This window comes from Schistocerca piceifrons, chromosome 3 (assembly GCF_021461385.2).
Source record: "Schistocerca piceifrons isolate TAMUIC-IGC-003096 chromosome 3, iqSchPice1.1, whole genome shotgun sequence".
Lineage (NCBI taxonomy): Eukaryota > Metazoa > Arthropoda > Insecta > Orthoptera > Acrididae > Schistocerca > Schistocerca piceifrons.
The window spans coordinates 133055187-133080604 of NC_060140.1; the positions used below are offsets into that span (position 1 = coordinate 133055187).

Consider the following 25418-nt stretch of genomic DNA (forward strand, 5'->3'; position numbering starts at 1 on the left):
AAGCCAAGTCAGAGGAGGTGAAGTTCACTGGGCAACAGCTGGCTGCTCATAGTGGCTGCGGTGTGGTATCCTCCAGATCGGACTGCTGCTGGAACCACATGGTGTAGATCCTGGTAACACTGCTTCAGAATTGCTTCCACTGGCTCAGTGGACTGCAATGGCAGAGATCGGCTGGGCACCATCCTAAATACAGGACCAGTGGAGTGATACCTGCTCGATGCTTGGATGACATGTCATTTGCCGAGGTAAAGTAGTGCTTCCGATTGTGTCTCTGTTGTGTAGGATACGCCTGCCACTGGTCTTGAAGCCAGTGCCTCACATGGTGAAGCTAGCTTGAATGCTTTTGTGGTGCTTACTGGAGTTGTTATGGTACCTGCTGTACTGTTGCCTTCAGGGTAAGCTGCAGACTGTATCTGCAATGCTGATAAATGTGGCCCCAAGTGAGCACTTTGAATGTATCACTAATGCCCTGCAAAGAAATCACAGACAAGAAGAACTGACAGGACATTGTCTTGGTGGAACAGTGTGTATGGAGTTTGATGAAGAAAGTATATGATTGGTTTTCAGAGGCTTCACAACTTACAGCTGCTGCTGAGAATAGCCACAATTAATGGCTGTCGGAATCCTTAATGACAATCTAAGACACTACCAACAATTACCCATGTAGTTACACTTGTATAAACATTCAGAATTTAAGTTAAAACAGCATGGTGAACAGTTTATAACTCAGCCAACAATAATCACACGAATGCATTCATTGCCATAATGAATAATCAAACAAATGTCACTCATTATTGTCTCCTGTGGTTTTAGGTGACTACAGTGTTCCTGCATACACTATACCAAATGACAAGAGTGATCATGTGGCATTCCTTGTTTGTTATCAGCAGTCTTATTCAGTTGTTTGAAATAGGTTGGGGCAAATGGCCAGGGTAAATGCCTGGGAAAATGACCAAAATTCATAAATGCTATGCATTTTAAAGATTAATTGATAAGTGGCACTTAAAAACAATTAAGCTGTTATTTTGTTCTGGAAAATGTGTTTTGCAACACTGCTTCTTTTGTGGTTGGGTAGCCAAGTTGCAAAAGCTGCTTGAACATTAGGGGAGGGTTATTAGGGGAAATAAATTGGACTATAAACATAACTTTTTTTTTAATGAAGTCAATTTTATCTTCACAGCAGTGCAGTCATACGGAACTAGATAAAGAAAGGAGCAGAATAGAAAACTAATGTATCTCAAATGTCACTACATCTGACACTAAAGCATTTTTCTGCGCTTAAAACAGTTTAATAATTAGGAATACATTTATATCAAGGATCACATACCAGCTGTTTAATATGTTCAGTAATAATTTTGTTATCAATAATCATTCTTCAGTAATATTCAGAGATTTGACACGGGTTATAAAATGTGTAACATTACAAAGCAGTGACATAAAGACCTTTTTTTTTTAAATTTTATTTTATTTTTTATACTGGCTGTCATTATACGGTTGTTCGACATGGTAATTCTCTCTCTCTCTCTCTCTCTCTCTCTCTCTCTCTCTCTCTCTCTCTCTCTCTCTCTCGTGTGTGTGTGTGTGTTTATAAATACTTTTTTTATGAATGGCCAAAGTCTGAGCATTTAGAACTTCTTTGGGCAAATTCCCGGGCAAATGCCCATTTATAAATGTCCTCCTCACTGTGTATTTGCATGGCTCACATCACTAGTCTTGTTTACTGCGAATTGCAAGTGTTTCCAAATCAGTTGTTATATCTGGCTAGTTGCACTCATACCTTTGGTCTAACATCATGTTCTATTGCCAGTAAACATCAGACAAGAAAATGGAATTTCCTAAAAAATCAAAACTAAAGTAAAGGAGTACCTTATTCACAATCTTGGTCTGTGTTCCAGTTATCAGCAGCCATGGTTACGTAAAGTTCTTGAATTTTAATGTTGAAATTTCATCTCAAATCTGATACTGAAATGTAAAAATAGTTAGTACAATGATCCTGATCTTCTCAGATGGATCTTTACTCCAGATGTGAAATTAAAACTGCACTGTAGATCCTTCTCTAGATTGTCGTACAGATGACAAAATGGTAGATATAGAAATAGACAACAGAGGGATAGAGAAACAATTAAAATCGCTCAAAAGAGGAAAGGCCGCTAGACCTGATGGGATACCAGTTCGATTTTACACAGAGTACGTGAAGGAACTTGCCCCCCTTCTTGCAGCGGTGTACCGTAGGTCTCTAGAAGAGCGTAGCATTCCAAAGGATTGGAAAAGGGCACAGGTCATCCCCGTTTTCAAGAAGGGACGTCGAACAGATGTGCAGAACTATAGACCTATATCTCTAACGTCGATCAGTTGTAGAATTTTGGAACACGTATTATGTTCGAGTATAATGACTTTTCTGGAGACTAGAAATCTACTCTGTAGGAATCAGCAGGGGTTTCGAAAAAGACGGTCGTGTGAAACCCAGCTCGCGCTATTCGTCCACGAGACTCACGAGGGCCATAGACACGGGTTCACAGGTAGATGCCGTGTTTCTTGACTTCCGCAAGGCGTTCGATACAGTTCCCCACAGTCATTTAATGAACAAAGTAAGAGCATATGGACTATCAGACCAATTGTGTGATTGGATTGAAGAGTTCCGAGATAACAGAACGCAGTGTGCCATTCTCAATGGAGAGAAGTCTTCCGAAGTGAGAGTGTTTTCAGGTGTGCCGCAGGGGAGTGTCATAGGACCATTGCTATTCACAATATACATAAATGACCGTGTGGATGACATCGGAAGTTCACTGAGGCTTTTTGCAGATGATGCTGTGGTGTATCGAGAGGTTGTAACAATGGAAAATTGTACTGAAATACAGAAGGATCTGCAGCGAATTGACGCATGGTGCAGGGAATGGCAATTGAGTCTCAATGTAGACAAGTGTAATGTGCTGCGAATACATGGAAAGATAGATCCCTTATCATTTAGCTACAAAATAGCAGGTCAGCAACTGGAAGCAGTTAATTCCATGAATTATCTGGGAGTACGCATTAGGAGTGATTTAAAATGGAATGATCATATAAAGTTGATCGTCGGTAAAGCAGATGCCAGACTGAGATTCATTGGAAGAATCCTAAGGAAATGCAATCCAAAAACAAAGGAAGTAGGTTACAGTATGGTTGTTCGCCCACTGCTTGAATACTGCTCAGCAGTGTGGGATCCATACCAGATATGGTTGATAGAAGAGATAGAGAAGATCCAACGGAGAGCAGCGCGCTTCGTTACAGGATCATTTAGTAATCGCGAAAGCATTACGGAGATGATAAATAAACTCCAGTGCAAGACTCTGCAGGAGAGACGCTCAGTAGCTCGGTACGGGCTTTTGTTAAAGTTTCGAGAACATAAGACCTGGTCTTATGAGTAAAGGTGTTCTATTGTTAAGTGTATGTATGTGTATGAAGTTAAACATTGCCTCCTTATGACTGAAAGAAGTATTGATAGATTCATTTTGTCCAACATCATTCTACTACATTTCACAGTGACTCACTGTCCAGATGACGTGGCAATTGAAGACAGCAAAAGGAAAGCTGAAGTTTTTAAATTTTGCATTAAAAATCATTCACGCAGGAAGATAGTTCTGACATAGCATAATTTGACCATCATACAAATTCCTGTATGGAGGACATAGAAAAAGACATCACTGGCATTGAGGAGCAAGTGACAGAGTTGAAAACAAAGAAGTCACCAGGTCCGGATGGAACCCTGTTTGATTTTACAGGTAGGACAGTATGACATGGGCCCCTTCCTTAGCTTCCATTTATTTCGAACCTCTTGCCCAGTGAAAAGTCCCAAGTGGCAGAAAAATGTGCTGGTAACTCCTGTATCTAACAAGCGTAAAAGAACAAATCCACAAAATTAGTCGCATATCTTTAATATCAGTATCTGCAGGATTCTTGAACACAGTCTGTTTGAATGCAATAAACTTCATTGAAAGAAAAGCTTTGTTCATGGATTGTTTATTAACAAAATCATTTGATTGGATGGATATAAAAGCTACTCACCAAGTGACGGCAGAACACACACATAAGACTGTTGTAATTAGCAAACTTTCGGAGCCTGTGGCTCCTTCTTCATGCAGAAGGATTGAAGGGGAAAGAAGAAGGGTGAAGGAAAAGGACTGGAGAGGTCTAGGAAATGGAGTAGATTTCGGGAGTCACCCAGAACCGGGGGTCAGGGAAGACTTACTGTACAGGATGAGAAGGAAAGACTGATTGTTGGGAACTGCATCAGACAAGATTTGAAAATCTGAGAGCTTAAAGGTGGAGGACAGGAAATATGCAAGACAGACTCTTATTAACTCGTGCAAGATGTTTGGTAGTAATCTCTGTGTTGCATATTATCCTGTCTTCCACCTTTAAGCTCTCAGGTTTTCAAATCTCGTCTGATGCAGTCCCCAATTTGTCGAGGTTTTAGAAACTATCACTTGTGCAAAACTTAGCTTGCCCTTTTCTCACACAATATCCTATGAAACATGGAAGAAGAGCAACAAGGGGATTCCATATTCCTGCCCCACTGTACTCTGTTAACCATGGTCAAAGGATATGGATTAGCTTCCCAGAAATTTGTTTTGTTAAAATACTTCTAAGTGATAGAGCCCAGTACACTATCCTTGACAGTGAGTATTAATCAGAAACAAAGGTATCATCAGGAGTGCACCAGCTAAGTGTATAGGGCCACTTTTCTTCTCTGTACATGTAAATGACCTGATGGATAGGGTGAGCAGCAGTCTGCAACTGTTCTCTGATGATGCTGAGCATACAGTAAAGTATCATCAATGAGTGACCGTAGAAGGATAATAGGATGACTTAGGCAGCATTTCTATTTGATATGATGAATATACAGGGTGATTCAAAAAGAATACCACAACTTTAGGAATTTAAAAGTCTGCAACGACAAAAGGCAGAGCTAAGCACTATCTGTCAGCGAATTAAGGGAGCTATAAAGTTTCATTTAGTTGTACATTTGTTCGCTTGAGGCGCTGTTGACTAGGCAGACAGATGAATCTTTCGTTTCAAAGATTGTGTTTAGTGATGAAGCAACTTTCCACACTAACGGGAAAGTCAACCGTCACAATGTCTGTATATGGGGCACTGAGAATCCACGGGAAACAACTCAGTATGAACGTGAGTCGCCTAAGGTGAACGTTTTCTGTGCCATTTCAGCCAATAAAGTTTTTGGTCCCTTTTTCTTCGAAGGTGCTACTGTAACTGGACTACAGTATCTGGAGATGTTAGAGAATTGGCTGTTCCCTCAGCTCGAGCAAGAAGCACAACAATTCATATTTCAGCAGGATGGAGCGCCACCACATTGGCACTTATCTGTCCGTAACTACCTGAACGTCAACTACCCGAGGCGATGGATCGGCCGCCAGGCAGCCCATGACAGAGCACTTTATCACTGGCCTCCAAGAAGCCCTGATCTTACCCCCTGCGATTTTTTTATTATGGGGGTATGTTAAGGATATGGTGTTTCGGCCACCTCTCCCAGCCACCATTGATGATTTGAAACAAGAAATAACAGCAGCTATCCAAACTGTTATGCCTGATATGCTACAGAGAGTGTGGAACGAGTTGGAGTATCGGGTTGATATTGCTCGAGTGTCTGGAGGGGGCCATATTGAACATCTCTGAACTTGTTTTTGAGTGAAAAAAAACCTTTTTAAATACTCTTTGTAATGATGTATAACAGAAGGTTATATTATGTTTCTTTCATTAAATACACATTTTTAAAGTTGTGGTATTCTTTTTGAATCACCCTGTAAATACAGTAAACATAAGTTAATCCAGATGAGTGGTATAAACAATCTTGTAATGTTTGAATACAATTATTAGTGGTCTGCTGCTTGACGCTGTTATGTCAACCGAATATCTAGGCATAAAACTGCAAAGTGATATGAAGTGTAATGAGCATGCAGTAATGGTAGTATGGAAGCCGAATGGTCAACTTCAGTTTATTGGGAGAATCTTAGGAAACTGTAGTTCATTTGCAAGGGAGACTGTGTATAGCACACTTATATGACCCATGTTTGAGTACCTCTTGAATGCTTGGGATCCCCTTCAGGTAAGGTTAAAGGAAGGCATCAAAGCCATTCAGAAGTTTGCTGCTAAATTTGTTGCCAATTGGTTTGATAAACAAACAAATGTGGAGTAGAAAGCATTGTCAAGCAGATGTAATTTCAGTTTGTTTCTGAAGTTAATTTTATTACCCGTTACATTGTTTATGTTTCTGGGCAGATGGTCAAAGATTTTTTTTTTGTTCAATACCTCACTACTTTCTGTGTCACACTAAGGCTGAGTGATGGATACTGTAAATCTTTTATCCTTCTAGAATTACATTCATGGATGTTAGTGTTGCTTTCAAACTATGATCGATTGTCGACAACAAACATCATAAGGGAATAAATCTACTATGAGACTGTTGTCAGTATGTTAAAGTGCTCTTGTACAACAAACACTTTTTCTTCTCTATGACTAATTATCCCAGTACAGTACTATAAACATTAGCGAATGGAAATAGAAAAGGTACGTCAACTTTTTGCCAAGTCCGCCCCAGTAGCTGCACTGTGAGCACAGGAGATCGCTAACCAAAGGTGCCCGAGTCTGATTCCTGGCCGGGGACTGGGTGTTCTGTTGTACTATGTTCTTATCATCACCATTTACACTCCAATGATGAGGATGGTTGTAAGGGCACATATCAAATGCACTGTGAGCGCAGTAGATTGCTAACCAAAGGGGCCTGGGTCTGATTCCTGGCCGGATACCAGGTGTTCTGTTGTCCTGTGTTCTTATCATCATAATTTACTCTCCAGTGTTGAGATAGTTGTACGGGCACATATCGAATGCCAATAAATTAAAAATGCCATTTTTATCTCTAAAATCTGATATTATCGACAATGATGTTTGACGATGATTGGTTTATGGGGCACTCAACTGTGCGGTCATCAGCACCTGTACAAAGGCCCAGTTTTTTTACACAGTCGAATCTACCCACTGTCATGAATTATGTTGATGAAATGATGAGGACAACACAAACACCCAGTGCCCGGGCAGCGAAAATCCCTAAGCTGGCCGAGAGCCTAACCCGGGAGCCTGTGATCCAGAGGCAGCAATTATCGACAATGCAAACGCTGCAAAGCTTTGGTGTTTCAAAAGTTTTGCAATATGCTACTTCCAGGTCAGGTTCTTATCAGTATAAGTACCTAAGAATATCGAATGTTTAGTTTCATTTACTGATTTACCCTCTCGCCTTGTTTCTAGTGAAGTGGTCAGGCATTGTGCAGTACTGTACTGCTTGATTACTTTTTATCTAAATTCATTGACAGTCTTTTCACAGAGAACCAGTTATTAATTTTCAAGAAAATATGTTGAAGTTACTCCCTTATGCTCAATTATAATTCTTGCATTGTCATCAAAGAGGGCAATTTGTACTTTTTGTATATACACTGCCTGGCAAATGAAGCACACAGAAGACATGGTCAGATATCAATGTAAATGTTTACATGCACACACCATTGGCAAGTATGCATATGGGTAGACTGCAGTTATCTGTGACAGGTAGAAGAGCAACCAGAGTGCATTAGTGCTGTTCATGTTTATTATTGTTACCATACCTGGTATTGTATATGAAGGATGTGAATAGCATTAGATGTTGAGTTGTCATGGTGAAAGACACGGATATGGCATGTACCGGTGTATTAGAGTGTTATCAGCAATGGACAGTGTCTGAAAGGGCCTCATCGTGGGTGTCCTTCTATCCGTCTGGTCAAATCATGCAATATCCAGATTTGTGGCGCATTTGGAAGTGACAGGGGCCTACATTGAAACATGAGGGTGTGCACAGTCTTCATCAAGGTTCCAGTCAACCATATCTGACCACCACAAGAGAGGATCACCATATTGTGCACCAGGCATATTGTAAGTCCTCCACATCTGTGCCTATCATCTAAGAACACCTAATCGACTTCCTGTCCCCCTGCAGGTCTGTGGGTTAGAATAGGCCCGAGCTATTTCTGCCTGTTGTAAGAGGTGATTAAAAGGAGTCTCACACATTTCGGCCTTTATGTGAAGGTCCCCTGTAGGATTTGACCTCCATTTTTCAAAGAGCAAGCCAATGGGGGAAGGGCGCCTTACATGGCGCATAGTGTCCATCATGCACTGAGACCTCTCGCATCCTTCGTCGACATGGATCTGCACTTCCACTAATTCTCCAGCTTTCAGGCGAGGTCACCCTCCAGGGTGCATTGTCCTCCATTCTCTGTGCAGTATCACTTTCTGCGCTGTTGACGATAATGGACTTCTTAGCTTATTTGCACCTGATATCCAGCATGGTAGCCAGTCCGTTGTGGTGGGGCCGCCATATATTCTGTTGGTTGCAGCCCCCAGACTACACAGGGATCGCTCTGCTGATGCCTGTTCCGTTGACAGGCGTAGATGCCTGTCACCCTGGGGCATCAGGACTCCCGGCAGTGGCCATTCTGGCCTCTGCTGCAGCTGGGTGGTGCCCATGGGGAGGGCCCCTGGCCAGAGTGAGTGGCATGAGGGTGGTTGACACGCCATGAAGCGTAGTACGTCATTTCTTGCTGGTAGTCAAACACCAGCAGTCTCTAAGCTGTCAAGGTCTAATTTCAATGCTAAAAAATATGATCCCAAATTGTCCCCTCCCCCCCCCCCCCCCTCCTGGCCACACCATGGGAGGAACGCCAGGCTAAGGATGGCAGCAAAGCTTATTCACCCTGGTACCTCTTATGTATGAGAGTTGATAGGGAATCTTTCCTGTCAATGAAACCTCAGTTCTTTGTGGAGCATTTAGGGGACAAGTTTGGGGAGGGGGAGGGCTTGCCCAAAATGCGGTCAGTGTTGGTCTTGATCAAAACAGCATCCTTTGCCTAGCCATGCACACTACTCACCTGTGACAAGCTGGGGTATGTTACTGTTTCCATCATGCCCCATAAGAGCTTAAATATGGTCCAGGGTATCATATTTCACAGGGGCCTTGTTTTGCAGTCTGACAATGAGCTGTGCACCAATTTAGAGGAGCGAGATGTCCATTTCGTCTGGCGCCTCCTCTGGGGGATAATCAGGTTGCCACTGGTGCCTTCATCTTGGCCTTCGAGGGTGACATTACCCGAGACAGTCAAGGTGATGGTCTACCGCTGTGACGTAAAGCCATATATCCATCCCCCGACGTGGTACTTTAGGTGCTGGAAGTTTGGCCATATGTCTTTCTGCTGTACTTCCAGCGTCACATTTTGGGATTGTGAACGTCCTTCACATCCCAGTACTCCATGTGCCTCCCATCTGTGTCAACTGCTGAGAGCAGAGAGCACCATTCTCTTTGCTCGCTAGACTGCAGGATTCTCGAGAAAGAAAGAAAAATAATGGAATGCAAGACCCTGGACTGACTGACCTACACTGAGGATAAGAGAAAATGTGAGAGACTACATCATCCTGTGCATAAGATGTCAACCTATGCCGCCACTATGACAATGGTTCCACCATTTTCCATTCTGCCGCATACAGTTGGCTCTCAGAGCTGTCAGACACCACCTGCCCCCTTGATGATGGGGGGCACTTCCCTCCCTGTTTCTCTTGCACAACCTAACAACTTACTTCAGCAGCAACCCCCCCCCCCCCCCCCCCCACCCTCCCAACCATGGGGATGTCAGTCTCCACTTCTCAGCTGGAGAAGCGTAAGTCTTCTTCGGCTCCTCTCGCCAGGAAGGGATCCCTTGGGTCATTCCTTTCCCAGGTTCCTACCAGTGGCAAAGCTGACACCCTCCAGTGGCTGAAGCAACCACAGGTAACTGGTCGTAGGGCTTCATGGTCCTTCTCAGTCCCTGAAACTGAATCAGTGAAGTCCTCCCAGCTGGACAAACCTAAGGAACAGAAAGAGAAACCTAAAAAGAAAAAGACCCCCAAGAACCAAGGCACTGTGGTGGCACCCACACCACCACTACCTACAAACTCTGTGTCTGAGGATGAGGTGGAGATTCTGGCGTCCGCTGAGGACCTAGATCTTACTGGGTCCTCAGACACAATGGCTGTCGATCGCACAGGTACTCATCTCGTGGCAGCAGGTGACCCTGAGGCATAGACTGCCTCATTGAGTGTATCATGTCTTCCCAGTCTCATGATCACATAATCCTCCAGTGGAATTGTGACGGTTTTTTCTGCCACCTGGCTGTGCTACTGCAACTGTTAAGCTTTACACCTACTTTCTGCATTGCCCTCCAGGAAACCTGGCTCTTGGCAATGCAGACCCCTGCCCTCCATGACTATAAGGGATATTACAGGAACTGTAGCGACTATAATAGAGTGTCAAGTGGAGGTTGCATCTATGTCCTGAACTCAGTTTGTAGTGAACCTGTACCCCTTCAAACCACTCTTGAAGCTGTGGCTGTCAGGATAAGGATGATACAGGAAATAACTGTCTGCAATGTATATCTTCCTCCAGATGGTACAGCACCCCTGGATGTATTAGCTGCACTGACTGATCAACTCCCTAAACCTTCCCCACTTTTGGGAGATATTAACACGCATAACCCCTTGTGGGATGGCACCATGCTTACCGGCCGAGGCAGAGAGGTCGAAAATTTACTGTCACAACTCGACCTATGCCTGTTAAATACAGGTGCCCCCACACATCTCAGTGTGGCATATGGCACATATTCGCCCATTGATCTCTCGGTTTGCAGTCCTGGTCTTCTCCCATCTATCCACTGGAGAGCACATGATGACCTGTGTGGTACTGATCACGTACCCATCTTCCTGTAACTCCCCCGGTGTCATGCCCACAGACGCCTACCCAGATGGGCTTTAAGGCGGACTGGGAAGCCTTCACCTCTGCTGTCACCGCTGAATCTCCTCCACATGGTGCCCCACCAATGTTGTCATTGAGAAGGTCTCTACAACAATTGTTTCTGCTGCGGAAAACGCGATCCCTCGTTCCTTAGGGTGCCCTGGTGAAAGACACTCCCTTGGTGGTCACTGCAAGTCCCTGAGGCAATTAAAGAGCGTCGACAAGCTCTACAGTGACATAAGTGGTACTCTTCCCTGGAGCACCTAATAGCCTTTGAGTGGATCCATGTCCGCATTTGCCAGCTTATAAAATGACAGAAACAGGAGTGTTGGGAGAGGTATGTTGACCATTGGGTGCCATACGTCACCTTCCCAAGTCTGAACGAAGATCAGAAGTCTTTTTGGTTACCAGACCCCAACAGGTGTCCCTGGCATTAACATCAATGGCGTGTTATCTACAGACTTGAACGCGATTGCCAAGCACTTTGCTCGAGCCTCTGTGTCGGAGTACTACCCCCTTGCCTTTCGCATTCTCAAACGGCGGATGGAAAGGAAAGTCCTCTCGTTCACTACATGCCACAGTGAACCCATAACGCCTCATTTACAGAGTGGGAGCTCCTAAGCACCCTTGCACATTGCCCCGACACAGCTCCTGCGCCGGATTGGATCCACAGTCAGATGATTAAACATCTCTCGTCTGACTATAAGCGACATCACTTTATCATCTTCAACCAGATGTGGTGCAATGGCATCTTTTCATCCCAATGGTAGGACAGCACCATCATTCCAGTGCTCAACCCCCGGTCAAAACCTGCTTGATGTGGATGGCTACCAGCCCATCAACCTCACCAACTTTCTTTGTAAGCTGCTGGAACATATGGTGTTTTGGTGGTTGGGTTGGGTCCTGGAGTGATGTGGCCTACTGGCTTCATGTCAGGGCGGCTTCCGCCAGGGTCACTCTACCACTGATAATCTTGTGTCCCTTGAGTTTGCTATCCAAACAGCCTTTTCCAGACACTAACATCTGGTAGTTGTCATTTTTTACTTACGTAAAGCATATGAAACAACTGGTGACATCATATCCTTGCCACATTGTATGAGTGGGGTCTCCAGTGCCTGCTTCCACTTTTTATCCAAAACTTCCTGTCACTCCATACTTTCCATGTCCGATTCAATGCCTCCTGTAGTTGCTCCCATATTCAGGAGTATGGCATTCAGCAGGGCTCCGTACTGAGCGTCTCTCTATTTTCAGTGGCAATTAACGGTCTAGCAGCAGCTGTAGGGCCGTCGGTCTCACCTTCTCTGTATGAGGATGACTTCTGCATTTCGTACTGCTGCTCCAGCACTGGTGTTGCTGAGCGGTGCCTACAGGGAGCCATTTACAAGGCGCAGTCATGGGCTCTAGCCCACGGCTTCCAGTTTTCAGCCACGAAGTTGTGTGTCATGCATTTCTGTCGGCTTTGCACCATTCATCCATAAACAGAAGTTTACCTTAATGGCGATCCATTCACTGTAGTCGAGACATATCGATTCTTAGGACTGGTTTTTGATGCCCGATTGACTTGGCTACCTCACCTTCGTCAGCTTAAGCAGAAGTGCTGGCAGCGCCTCAATGCCCTCCATTGCCTGAGCAACACCAACTGGGGTGCAGATCGTTCTACGCTGCTGCAGCTCTACAGAACCCTAGTTCAATCACACCTTGACTATGGCAGTCTGGTTTATGGTTCGGTGGCGCCCTCAGCGTTGCGTTTACTCAACCCAGTGCACCACTGTGGTGTTCGCCTAGCGACGGGAGCTTTTAGAATGAGTCCGGTGACCAGTGTCCTGGAGGAGGCTGGAGTCCCTCCATTGAAGGTGGCTGGAGTCCCTCCATTGAAGATTAGGCTGCACAAATGCTCGTCAGTTACGTTGCACACGTTTGTAGTTCTCCTGCGCATCTGAATTACCGTCTCCTTTTCCCAACTATGGTGGGTCATCTCGTGCATCGGCGGCCCAGGTCAGGGCTTATGATTGCGGTTCACGTCCGGTCCCTTCTGTCTGAACTGGAGTCTTTCCCATTACCATCTCCCTTCGAGGTTTCTGAAGAAGAGAAATTTGTTGACATAGAGTATAGATTTAAGTGTCAGGAAGTCGTTTCTGAAAGTATTTGTATGGAGTGTAGCCGTGTATGGAAGTGAAACAAGGACAATAAATAATTTTGACAAGAAGAGAATAGAAGCTTTCGAAATGTGGTGCTACAGAAGAATGCTGAAGATTAGATGGGTAGATCACATAACTAATGAGGAGGTATTGAATAGAATTGGGGAGAAGAGGAGTTTGTGGCACAACTTGACAAGAAGAAGGGACCGGTTGGTAGGACATGTTCTGAGGCATCAGGGGATCACAAATTTAGCATTGGAGGGCAGGGTGGAGGGTAAAAATCGTAGAGGGAGACCAAGAGATGAATACACTAAGCAGATTCAGAAGGATGTAGGTTGCAGTAAGTACTGGGAGATGAAGAAGCTTGCACAGGATAGAGTAGCATGGAGAGCTGCATCAAACCAGTCTCAGGACTGAGGACCACAACAACAACATTGAAGTCCATTCACGTATACCTCCATGGTATACACCTAGGCCGCAGATTCTTCTGGACCTTTCGCATGACCCTCAAGACTCCTTTAACCCTGCGGCTCTCTGCTATCACTTCCTCTCGATTCTCGACATGTACCAGGGCCATGAAGTGATTTACATTGACAGCTCGATGGCTGATGGTCACGAATGTTTTGCGTATGTTCATGGAGGACATATTGGACAGCACTCATTGTCAGATAGCTGCAGTGTTTTCACTGCAGAGCTGACAGCCATATCTCGTGCGCTTGAGCACATCCGCTCATGCCCTGGTAAGTCATTTCTCCTGTGTACTGACTCCTTGAGCAGCCTACAAGCTGTCGACCAGTGCTACCCTCGCCATTCTTTGGTAGTGTCCATTCAGGACTCCACCATATATGCCGTGGAACGGTCCCATCGTTCAGTGGCGTTTGTGTGGACCCCAGGACACATTGGAATCCCAGACAATGGACTTGCCGACAGACTGGCCAAACAGGATACACGGAAACCACTTGTGGAAATGGGCATCTCCGAAACTGACCTGCGTTCTGTCTTACGCCGCAGGGTTTTTTGGCTTTGGGAGACGGAATGGCATAACAGTACACACAACAAACTGTGTCTTATTAAGGAGACTATGAATGTGTGGAAGCCTTCCATGCGGTCCTCTTGCAGGGAATCAGTTGTCCCCTGCTGGCTCCACATTGGCCATACATGGCAAACACATGGTTATCTTCTCCGTTGCGAGGACCCACCTCTGTGTCACTGTGGCTCACAAATGACGATTGTCCATCTCTTGCTGGACTGCCCACGTTTAGCCGCTCTGCGGTGGACTTTTAATTTTCCCAGCACCCTACCTTCGGTGTTGGGCAACAATGCCTCAACAACAGCTTTAGTTTTACGTTTTATTCGTGAGGGTGGTTTTTATCGTTTGATCTAAGTTTTAGTGCATGTCCTTAGTCCCTCTGTGTCCTCCACCCTAGTGCTTTTAGGGTAGAGGTTTTAATGTGTTGCATAGTGGCTGGATTCTCCTTTTTATCCTCATGGTCAGCCAGCCATGGTAATCTGCTCTCTTGACGTCTTCTACATGTTTCTTGCGTCTCTCTGGGGTTTTCTTGTCTGATTTTGTCCATTTTAATGTTTGTTGCCCATGTTGTGTGCCTTCATCTGATTTTAACAGGGTCATTTGTCAGCGCATTTTATCGCTGTGGCATGCTGATTGGTCTACACGTACTGAAAACAAGCTTCGGGCCTTGAAACCTCTTCCCACGGCTTGGACGACCTCTTCACGCCCTTCTCGGTGGGAGGAGGTCGTTTTGGCCTGGTTACAGATTGGACACTGCCAGCTCAGCCATCGCCATCTGCAGATGGCTGCGCTGGCGCCGTTCTGCCCATGTGGGCAATTGCTGACGGTATGCCACATTTTCACATCCTGTCCGAATTTTAATACACTGCGCATTGATCTTGGCCTGCCATGTACTCTGGATGCCATTTTAGCAGATGACCCAGGAGCAGCTGCTCGCGTTCTTCGTTTTATCCACTTGACAAACCTGTCTAAGGACATTTGATTATACTGTTTTCTTTTAATCCCTTGCCTGTTAATGTGCCTTTTATAGTGTTGTCCTTTTTAGTTGCTGTTTTAACCTTGTGCCTCGTAGTGCATTCATAACTTAGTCTGGTCGCTAATTACCACTGTAGTTGTGCGCCCTAAAAAAAAAAAAAAAAAAAAGAAAAAAAAAATCTGTCAATCTTGTGGTTTTCTCCTTTCTTCCAGCTGTGTTTTGTATGTCTCAGTTATTTTACTCCCACCCTTGTGGAATTATTTTAACCAGAACGAGGGACCGATGACCTAGTAGTTTGGTCCCCCCCCCCCCCCCCTTTTAAACCAACCAACCAAGTGACGCCCTGTAACATTCTGTCTCATCACATTCCACTGATCAGAGACTGGCAACATAGCAGCAGCTGGAGTAGGGAATTAGGAATTCACCTCATGCAAAGGCTACCATTAACAAAATGCAAATGGCTATGTTTGGAGTGGTGCTACAGCTGGGAAGCATGTATTGCTGATAATGACATCGCATTGTGTTAGGGGTGAATCATGGTTCTGCATTATCCCTTGGTCAGTGAGTGTGGTCTTGATCTGGAGAGAGGTGTCATTCTTCAGTGTTTTGGAGAGGCACAGCTATGTTATTCCTGGCATCATGGTGTGGGAGTGTGACTTCAAGTCACAGCTGTTAGTGATTGACGAACTCTGACAGCATAATGGTGTATCACAGTTCCTCATCTCATATTTCAACAGGACAAAGCTCATCTATATATGGAACATGTCTCCTGAACTGTCTGTATGATATTGCAGTACTCTCTTGCCCAGTAAGATTGCCAGATCCTACACAATAGATCATATGTGTGACACCTGTTCAGATGTCAACTCCATCCCAGTGCCAGTATCCTGGATATAAAGGATCAGTTATAACAATTGTGGACGGCTTGCCTCAAGAGAAGATACAATGGCTTTTTGATACCCTCTCTAACCATATCTGCTATATCTGTGGGTAGCTAGATATTGTTGTGGACGTCAGAGTTTAGTGGAAGAATGGACAATAGAGGAAACCGCCAGGTGGGAGAACCGGTGTGGAAGAGTAATCCAAAGTAATGGCAGGTGAACAAAATTGGTGTGGACAAAAGAACAGACCAGGACAAGGACAAACCACTATACTAAGCAGTCACCACAATGATGCACAGCAAGATCTAGAACAGTGAAGAGAGTAACCAGGTATCAAGAACGGTAATTATCAAATAGACCTAGTACAGTGAAGATAGATTCAAAAGGATCAAGCATGAGCACTGAACTGACCAGCTGTGTGCTGGGTGGCTGCCTGCATACTGACCACGTGGAATGGTATTGGCCAATGTGCTCGCGGTGTCTGTCTTATCATGTTAGCACAGCATGGCCAAGGTGCCCTCTAATGGGTGCATATGTCCCTCTCTCTGGCAAGCGTACAGCCTCCTGGGCACCTGGTACCAGATCCCTGCCCCCTTTCCCCCTCCCCCCTCCTCCTCCTCCTCCCCTAATACACATGTGCACAGGTGGAAACATTTGGGACAGTGCCGTGATGGCCATAAAGAAGGTAAGGGTGAAAACACAGACCCTCTGACTGCCAGTTGGGAGGAGGCAGGATGGTCGCAGAGTCCTTCATACTGTTGCTGGAGGTGAGGGTGCCTGAAGATCCCACAATCCCTGTGGATGCGGAAGGTAGTGCTGATGCACCAGTGGGGAATCATTGGCAGTCACGAGAAGGTAGAGGGGGAGGGCTCGGTTGCAGGTGTGCTGCCTGAGCTTGAGGACAGAACTCGTGGTGGCAGTGATCAAGCCCCTTCTGTGTTTGGCAGATGTAACTTGTTGCCTGCAGATCTCTACAGTGTTGCTGACATCCAAACTGCAATACACACGTAGGAGAGGGCCTACACAGCTGTGCCAGGTGCGTAATACTGGAACGATTGGGAGGTCAATGCAGGAGGGGCGATATCAGAAGATGAGGCAGGGTCTGCAGTTGCTGTCCATGGAGCACAGGGCTACTTCTGTCAATCGGTGCATGTGACAGGTGCTCAGAAACGGGGTGAGAGCTGAGGTAGTGGTGGCAGAGGATTCAATAGCCTTCTTCAGTTGTCGCTTAAAGGGCTGAATGAGATGTTCCACTTCACCATTTGAGGAAGGGTGAAATGGAGGGCTGACAATGTGTTTTATGCCATTGGCCACACAGGACTCTTTGAAAACAAACGCCATGAACGGGGGCCCATTATCTGAGACCGAAGTGTGAAGTAATGCTTCGATGGCCAAAACATGGGCCATGGCAGAGAGGGTGGGGTCTGTTGAGATGGATGCCATGGGCACCATATATGGGCACTTTGAGTAGGCATCTATGTTGAGCAGCCACATCAACTCAAAAATGGACCTGCAGAATCGAAGTGAATGCAGTCGCAGGGATGGGGAGTGTAGGCTAGGGTGCAAATGACTGTGGGGGGTGCTGCTTGATGATGGGCGCATGCTGTGCATGCATGGGCCATTCTCTTGACATCACTATTGATACCCAGCCATTACATGTGTCGGTGAGCCAACACCTTCGTGAGGGACATTCCACAATGTCCCCAGTACAGAAAGCTCAGGACTTGTTGGTGCAATTCAGCTGGTATGATCACCTGATGTCATTGACAACCTAAGAGCATGAGAGAAATGAAAATCCAGAGTTTGAGCTTGGATGTCATCTGGCAGGTGAGACAGGTTGCACTGCCACGGGTCACATCTCAGATGACCTGGTGCAGGGTGGTCGCATTGTGTGGCGGTAGCAACATGTGCATCCATAGTGGGTGTTGTGCAGTATCAGTTGGAAGCAGAGGCCCTCCTGTTGGTTGAAATCAGGGTCTGGACCATCAGGTACACACAACAAGGCGTCAGTGTTGGAATGTTGTGCTGTGGACTTAAACCAGATGATATTATTGCATGCATTGGGGAACGAAGCCCAGCACTGGAGGCATTGAGCTGTTTGCTTTGGGAGGTTAGATCGGAGTCCAAATAATGTAACCAAAGGCTTGTGATCTGAAATTACAGAAAACTTCACCCCAAAAGGTTGACATGGAAGTTTTTAATGGCATACACTTTTCAATCTGTGAATAGATGCACTGTGCAATTGTCAATGTCTTGGACATACATGAAATTTGCAGTGTGCCAGAACTGCCCTGATGCTATAGGCAGGTATCTTGGCTGCTGCAACCAATGTCCACATGAAATGGACATCCAGACTGCTGATGCCCTTGTGAGGCATGACTGGAGCAGGTTGTGAGTGTGTGACATACCAATTGGATAGGCCTCTATTTGACACAAACTGTGCAGGACCCCAGTGATCTGGACAGGCTGCCCAGGACTGAGTAGGAAAGCACTAAGGGCACAAAGGAAGCAGCCCTCGTGATCTGTGTTGAAGCATGACTGGAGGCTCAGATAGGGTAGATGTATCAGACATGGACGAATCATGACGGTACTGCCTGGGGGCTGTCCTGCACCTATGGTGGCAGAATGGAGTGTGTGGAGGTGTGCTGATGGCTGCATGAGTGGTACATTAGCTGCCTGTGCGATTTCGAACAAGTGTGCAGTGTGGAAAATGTCCTCCTAAAAGGGGCTGTGCACTGCCAATGCAATATTGTGGATCTCTAGATCTGGTGAAAACTGGACCACCATGTCTCAAATAATGGAGTCTGCAAATGAAGGCTTGGAGCCTTGATTGTTAAAAGTGACATCACATTTGTGAGTGAGACCTTGCAAGTCAGTGACCCACAAGCAGAATGATTGTCCCAGCTGTTTATGGTATTGCTGGAACTCAAGCCTGGAGGCAATCACATGGTGTCTCTGGGAATAGTTATTAGTTAACAGAATGCAGATCTTCTGAAGGAAGATAGTGACACGGTTTGACAGATGGGCCAACTTTTGGAGCAGAAAGAACATTTCCTGCCGGCCGGAGTGGCCGTGCGGTTCTAGGCGCTACAGTCTGGAGCCGAGCGACCGCTACGGTCGCAGGTTCCAATCCTGCCTCGGGCATGGATGTGTGTGATGTCCTTAGGTTACGTAGGTTTAATTAGTTCTAAGTTCTAGGCGACTGATGACCTCAGAAGTTAAGTCGCATAGTGCTCAGAGCCATTTGAACATTTCCTGTGAAGCCCAAGACGAAAACAACAATTTCTGCAATGGATAATCCATAGCATCACTGAAAAGTGGAAACAATGGAGGATGGATGGTGTCAGTAGTGGGAGGCACTGAGGCCTCACGCAACTGGGCCTTATATGCTTTGAGTTTTTCTGCAAGAAGCTGAAATGATCTTTGTGACATGTCTAACCAGAGCAGCTCCTGCTGCTGCTGCATTAACTGCTGCTGTTGCTCCAGCAGGCGAACCAGTTAATTGTTCATTCTGCTAAATAACTTCCTTTCTCCTTGCTGCTAATGCTGTATCCCTAGGTAGCCAGACATCAGAGTTCTGGAAGAATGGAAAATGGAGGAAGCCATCAGACAGGAGAGCTGCCTGCGGAAGAGTAAGCCAAGCTTACAGCAGACAAATGAAATGTGACAGACAGTCTGTGGACAAGATAACAGACCAGGACAAGGACAAAAAACCTAGATGACAATGAGGCACTACCCTAAGCTGTCACCACAATGATGACAACAAGGCCAAGACCCATGGGGAGACAAATCCAAGACTTGACCAGAGCAACTGAATGACAAGAAAGGTAGTTATCAAACAATCATAGTACAGTGAAGATAGATTGACTGTGTGCTAGGTGGCTACTATATACTGGTTGCATGGAACAGTGTTCACCACTATATTGAATTGGCAAAATAGAGGTGCTCTTACGTGCGACCGCAGTGCAACACATCCATAGTTCATTTAATGGCTAACTGTGTCCATCTCCTCTGGTGAACATTCAACCTCAGCAGTACCCAATACCAGAATATCTGTACATGCATTCACACTGGAAGGAGTGCAACATCATACTTATAAGAGCACTCATACTGCCAAGTTCTTTGACTCGATTTTGTAATCACTGAAATAACATCTTATACCTCTCAACCTGTGAAGTTCTGTTCCTCTTCCCCTCCTTGGTGTTTCACTTTTTTAATCAGGCAGTGTATGATGGAAGATCATTTATAGATAACAAGATCAAGAGCAGACCAAATATTGACCCTGGTGGTATGCTTGTAGTGATCATTCTCCGCTCTGAATAAACATTTTTCATTGCGTAAACTCTCTGATTTTTTTAAATGCAATACTCAGCATACTTTTAGTTGGGCAGAATGAAAACAAGTTACTGGCAAATTTTCTGATGCTAAAATATTTGAGCTTCTCAAGGAGGATACTGTGAACTGCATAATCAAATGCTTTTGATGATTCAAAAATACTAGTCAGCATTATTTTATAATTCAAATTTTATATTACCTCATTTATGAATTGGAAAATAGCATGTTTTGTAGAACTGACTAAGTACCCTATTTTGAGAGAGGCTTGTTACGGTTCTTAAATATGTAATTTTTCCAGTATCTTTGAGGAAGAGGTAAGAAGGGAGTCTGACCACTAATTGTTAATATCCATCTTACTATGCCAGTAGTATATTTCATTGTGCCTGAAAATATCTCTTTCAATACTGATGTGTGACATATATGTATGAATACAGTGCAAGTATGTGAAGAACAGTATTTTAGAACCTTACCTGAGAAATTGTCATCTCCATGAGAGTTTCTGGTATTGAGGGAGTTAATTACATTCTTAGTTTATTTATCAGAGCATGGAGGTCAGCTACTTCAAGGAAGTGATTATTAAATACTTTTGCTACCTGATTTCTATAATTTATTATTTTGCAGTTTTCTTTAATAACAAAGTCCTCAAATAAAACACAGCCATCGTAAAGAAACTTCTAAAGCAACAGAGATTACTGCTTAATAACTGTAAACTAAAGCAGATATTCTGTATGAAACATGTTTGACTGTCAAGACAAATCCTTCAACAGCTACTGTAACAGAATATTATTGAAACATCTCTCAAAATATTCAAAGAAAGTTTGGTCACATGTAAAGGCTGCTGGTGATACTAAAGTTAGCGTCCATACACTAATGGGTGAGACAGGGACTGAAGTGAGGTAACAAAACAAAAGCAGAAATTCTGGAATCCATTCTCAAATGTTCCTTTACAAATTAAAATCCAGGGATTTTCCCCCAATTTAATTCTTGCAACACTGCAAAGATGAGCCACTTAGATATTAATATCGGCAGTGTCGAGAAACAGCTGAAATTGCTAAAATTGACCAAAGCTGCATGGGCGTATGTTATCCCTGTTAGATTCTACATCAAATTTGTAGATGACTTTGCCTGTCTTTTAATCATAGTCCACTGTAAATCCCGCGAACAAAAAACTGAACCCAGTGGTTGGAAGAACAGTTCGCACACAGCTACAAGAATGTTATCAGGAGACATCCACGAAACTACTGTCTAATATCCTGGGCATCCATTTGTTGAACAAATTCTAATTTCAGTGTGATGAGGTATCTCAAACATAACAACGTTCCTACAGTCCAACCAGAGTGGAGTCTGAAAATATCAGTTACGTGAAGACCAGCTCCAACTTATCTCACATGACATCCTGAAAGCCATGGATCAAGGCCGCCAGGTAAATGCAGTAGGTCTCAGTTTCTAAAAAGTATTTAATTCAGTGCTATGCTTAGTATCCAAGCACAGTTTATGGGGTATCATGCAAAATTTGTAACTGGATTGAGGATTCCTTGGATGGAGGGAAAAGTCGTTTACAGATTTAGAAATAACTTTAGGTGTGCCGAATGAAGCGTTTCAGGATCCTTGATGTTCATGACCTTGCAAACAATATAAACAGTAACGTCAGATTGTTGCAGATGATTCAGTTGTCTATAGTGGGCGGCCGCTGTGGCTGAGCGGTTCTAGGCACTTCAGTCTGGAACCACGCGACCGCTACGGTCGCAGGTTCGAATCCTGCCTCGGGCATGGATGTGTGTGATGTCCTTAGGTTATTCAGGTTTAAGTAGTTCTAAGTTGTAGGGGACTGATGACCTCAGATGTTAAGTCCCATAGTGCTCAGAGCCATTTGAACCATTTTTTGTCTATAGTGAAGTGCTATCTAGAAAAAGGTACACAAATATTCAGTCAGACCTTGTTAAGATTTCAGAGTAGTGCAAAGATTGGATATGTGCTTTAAATGTTCAGAAATCTAGAACTGTGCACTTCACAAAACGAAAAACAGCATAGTCTCTTATGACTACAATATCATTGAGTCACAACTGGAATCAATTGACCCTTACAGTTACATGGGTGTAAGACTTTTGCAGGGATATGGAATTGAACAGTCACAGATGTTCAGTCACAGGTAAAGCAGATGGTAAGCTTTGATTCATTGGTGGAATACTAGGCAAATGCAATCAGTCTACAAAAGAGTTTGCTTGCAAATCATTTGTGTGACTCATGCTATAATATTGCTCAAGGATATAGGACCCATTTTAAACAGGGCTAACATGGGATATTGAATATGTACAGAGAAGGGTAGCACAACTGCTCACAGATTTGTTTGATGTATGGGGAAGTCACAGAGATTCTGAAGAAACTGAATCTGTAGACACTTGAAGATGCATGAAAACTATTGTGTGAGAGTCTATTTACAGAGTTTCAAGAATCAGCTTTAGATGTGGTATTTTCCTAGATTCCTCAACTCCCTGTGTATCGCTCCTGTAGGGATCCTGAGCACAAGGTTGAATTAATTGCAGCGTGCACAGGAGTATTTCAACATCATTCTTCTTGCACTACTCCATACGTGAATGGAACAAGAAGCAGCTCTGGTAACTGGAACAACAGGTAGTATAATCTGCCATATGTTTCAAAGTGTTTTGCGGAGTATGGGTGTAGATGTAGACTCCATAACTGACTTTCTTGTTTCTCTTTTAACTGTTGCCCTTAGATTTAATTTTATTATTGTACTTACTGATTTCATACATTATACAGAGATATTTGAGTGTTTAATCACTTTTCTTAACACAAATAGTACTTCTTATAAGATGTCATCAGTGCTACTTCTCTGTTTGTCCTACCTGTTTTTCCTTTTCTTTACAAATGATTCCTTTTGTAACAAAGGCTTTTTGACATTTTATTAGTGCCATACTTCATTGTTTTCTTGAGAAAGCATCAGTTAAAAATTAAGAGAAACCGAAATGTAAATACATTCAGTTTGGAATTGACATCCATCAAATTGTACACATCCTTCCAGACAGCATCATATTTGGATTCCTTGAAACTTTCTGTTGTCTGTTCATTAATTACTCTGTTTTCTATGGTCTCTCTTTATTGTATTCTGATAACCTGGTTAGTATGACTTGTCGTGTGTCCTGATCAGAGGGGCCATTCACAATTGGATAAACATTTATATCACTGATTAAGTGTTTACCTACAAAAATGTTGTGTGTTAGTGTGCTGCTTTCTTGTGTAATTATAGTGGGAAAATTAACAACAAAACACCTGTTGAAACTATTTAGCAACATTTACAATTGTTTCTTTTACCTAAATCTTTCAGAAAATGGACTTTAAATTTTTTATAGAATTTTTATTGACAGTCATTTGCTTTCATTTACCTGCTAGATGGCTTAATAATGATTCAAATTTTTGTTAGAATATTTAAGAGTTTCCCAGTGAGGTACTGTTTTCTGTAATATAACAATCAAAATCATCAATTTTTGACAGTATAGTGTAATTGGATATATAAAAAATTGAATTTATCAGGTGGCAGGAGAACACACACATAAAAAAGGTTTATATAAGCTTTCAGAGCCAGTGGCTCCTTCTGGCAGAAGGGTTGAAGGGGAAGGAAGAGGGATGAAGGAAAAGGACTGGAGAGGTTTGTATGAAAAGGGGTAGAATTCAGAAAAGTCAGCCAGAGCACTGTGTCAGTGAGACTTACCAAATGGGATGAGAAGGAAAGACTCACCTGGTGTAGAGTAGGATTACATCCAGAAACAGGGACTTTCAGTGGTAGGCATTTGGAGGTAACTCTAAGGGACAAGCAGGATTCAAGAAACAAAATGTTGGACCTGAGTTTTGTTAGTGTAAAAGCATGTCTTCAAAAAGAATGAATGTAATATGTAATGGGATTCATCAAGGCAAATGAGGACAATTTGGAGTGTTAGAAATGGCGGGAGTGGTGAAAAAGAGAAGCAGAAGGTGGAAAAAGTAAAAAATTGGGAAAAATCAGAAAAATTCATACAAAACTCGTGATAACAGACAATGATTAACAAGAGGAACTGAGTGGGTGAGTATTTCTCGCCAGAAACATGGCCATTTGTTACGAAGATATGATTGGAAAAGAAAAACATTGATAGGGAATGTCGTTGAGAGAGACGAAATTTTAAAAACTGGGCAAACAGAAAGAGATAATCGTAGGAGAAAATGTAAACTACTTTACTTGGCAAATAAAGTAATGTAGGAAAAGTCAGTCTGAGCAGTTTGGTGAAAAACAAATGCACAAAAACAAGGTAAGTGGAGGGTGGGAAAGAAAATAGCTGTCAAATTTCCAAATAAATTGTTGAGAGACAATCAAGAGCAGGCCATGCAGTGTAATGAACAAAAAACTAGGGACAAGGTGTTGATTAATCTTGGTGTTACAGATAAACTAACAGACGGACTAGCACATAAGATAGAAAACAGATGACAGTTTGACTACATCCATAAAATGTATATTGTAAACGAATGGATAAAGAGATTGAATTGAATTGAACAAGACAGATGACAACAAAGACTCACAAGAGGGTTGTGTAAGAAGGAATGATGGCTGCATGTGTCAAGATAGCAACAAAAATAATCAGCATTAGACGATTTAATGTAATTGGATAGATAAAAAATCTACTAGCCAAGTGGCGGCAGGAGAACACACACATAAAAAAGGTTTATGTATGCAAGCTTTTGAAGCCAGTGACACCTTCTTCTGGCAGAAGAGTTGAAGGGGAAGGGAGAGAGGTGAAGGAAAAGACTGGAGAGGTTTAGGAGAAGGTAGATCAAGAAATGTCACCCAGAACCGTGGGTCAGGGGAAACATACTGACAGGATGAGAAGGAAAGTCTTTACTTCTCATCTCATCTAGTAAGTCTACCCTAACCTGGGGTTGTGGGTGACTTCTCTGAACTCTATCCCTTTTCCTAAAGCTCTCCTATATGTATGTTCTCCTGCTGCCACTTGGTGAGTAGATTTCTTATCTTTCCAGTTACATTATATGTTCTGTAACAGTTATAATACTCTTCCACACAAATATGATGCCATTGATCCTTCAGCCTTTCTTGGCAAAACTGATGGTATACAAGCTTTTGAATTGTCATTTTTTATTGAAAAGACATTTTGACAATTCCCCTAGTTGTTTTTGTCAGGAAGTGCAGATTTTTTTGTTCGCTGTTTCAACTCAAACA

At 43.6% G+C, this 25418-nt stretch overlaps 1 protein-coding gene across 1 annotated transcript in view; it reads left to right on the top strand.

Moving 5' to 3' along the window:
- The window catches only part of LOC124788465, a 254276-nt gene that overhangs the window by 3094 nt on the left and 225764 nt on the right, over positions 1-25418 (top strand). The gene's annotated exons all lie outside the window — the stretch shown is intronic.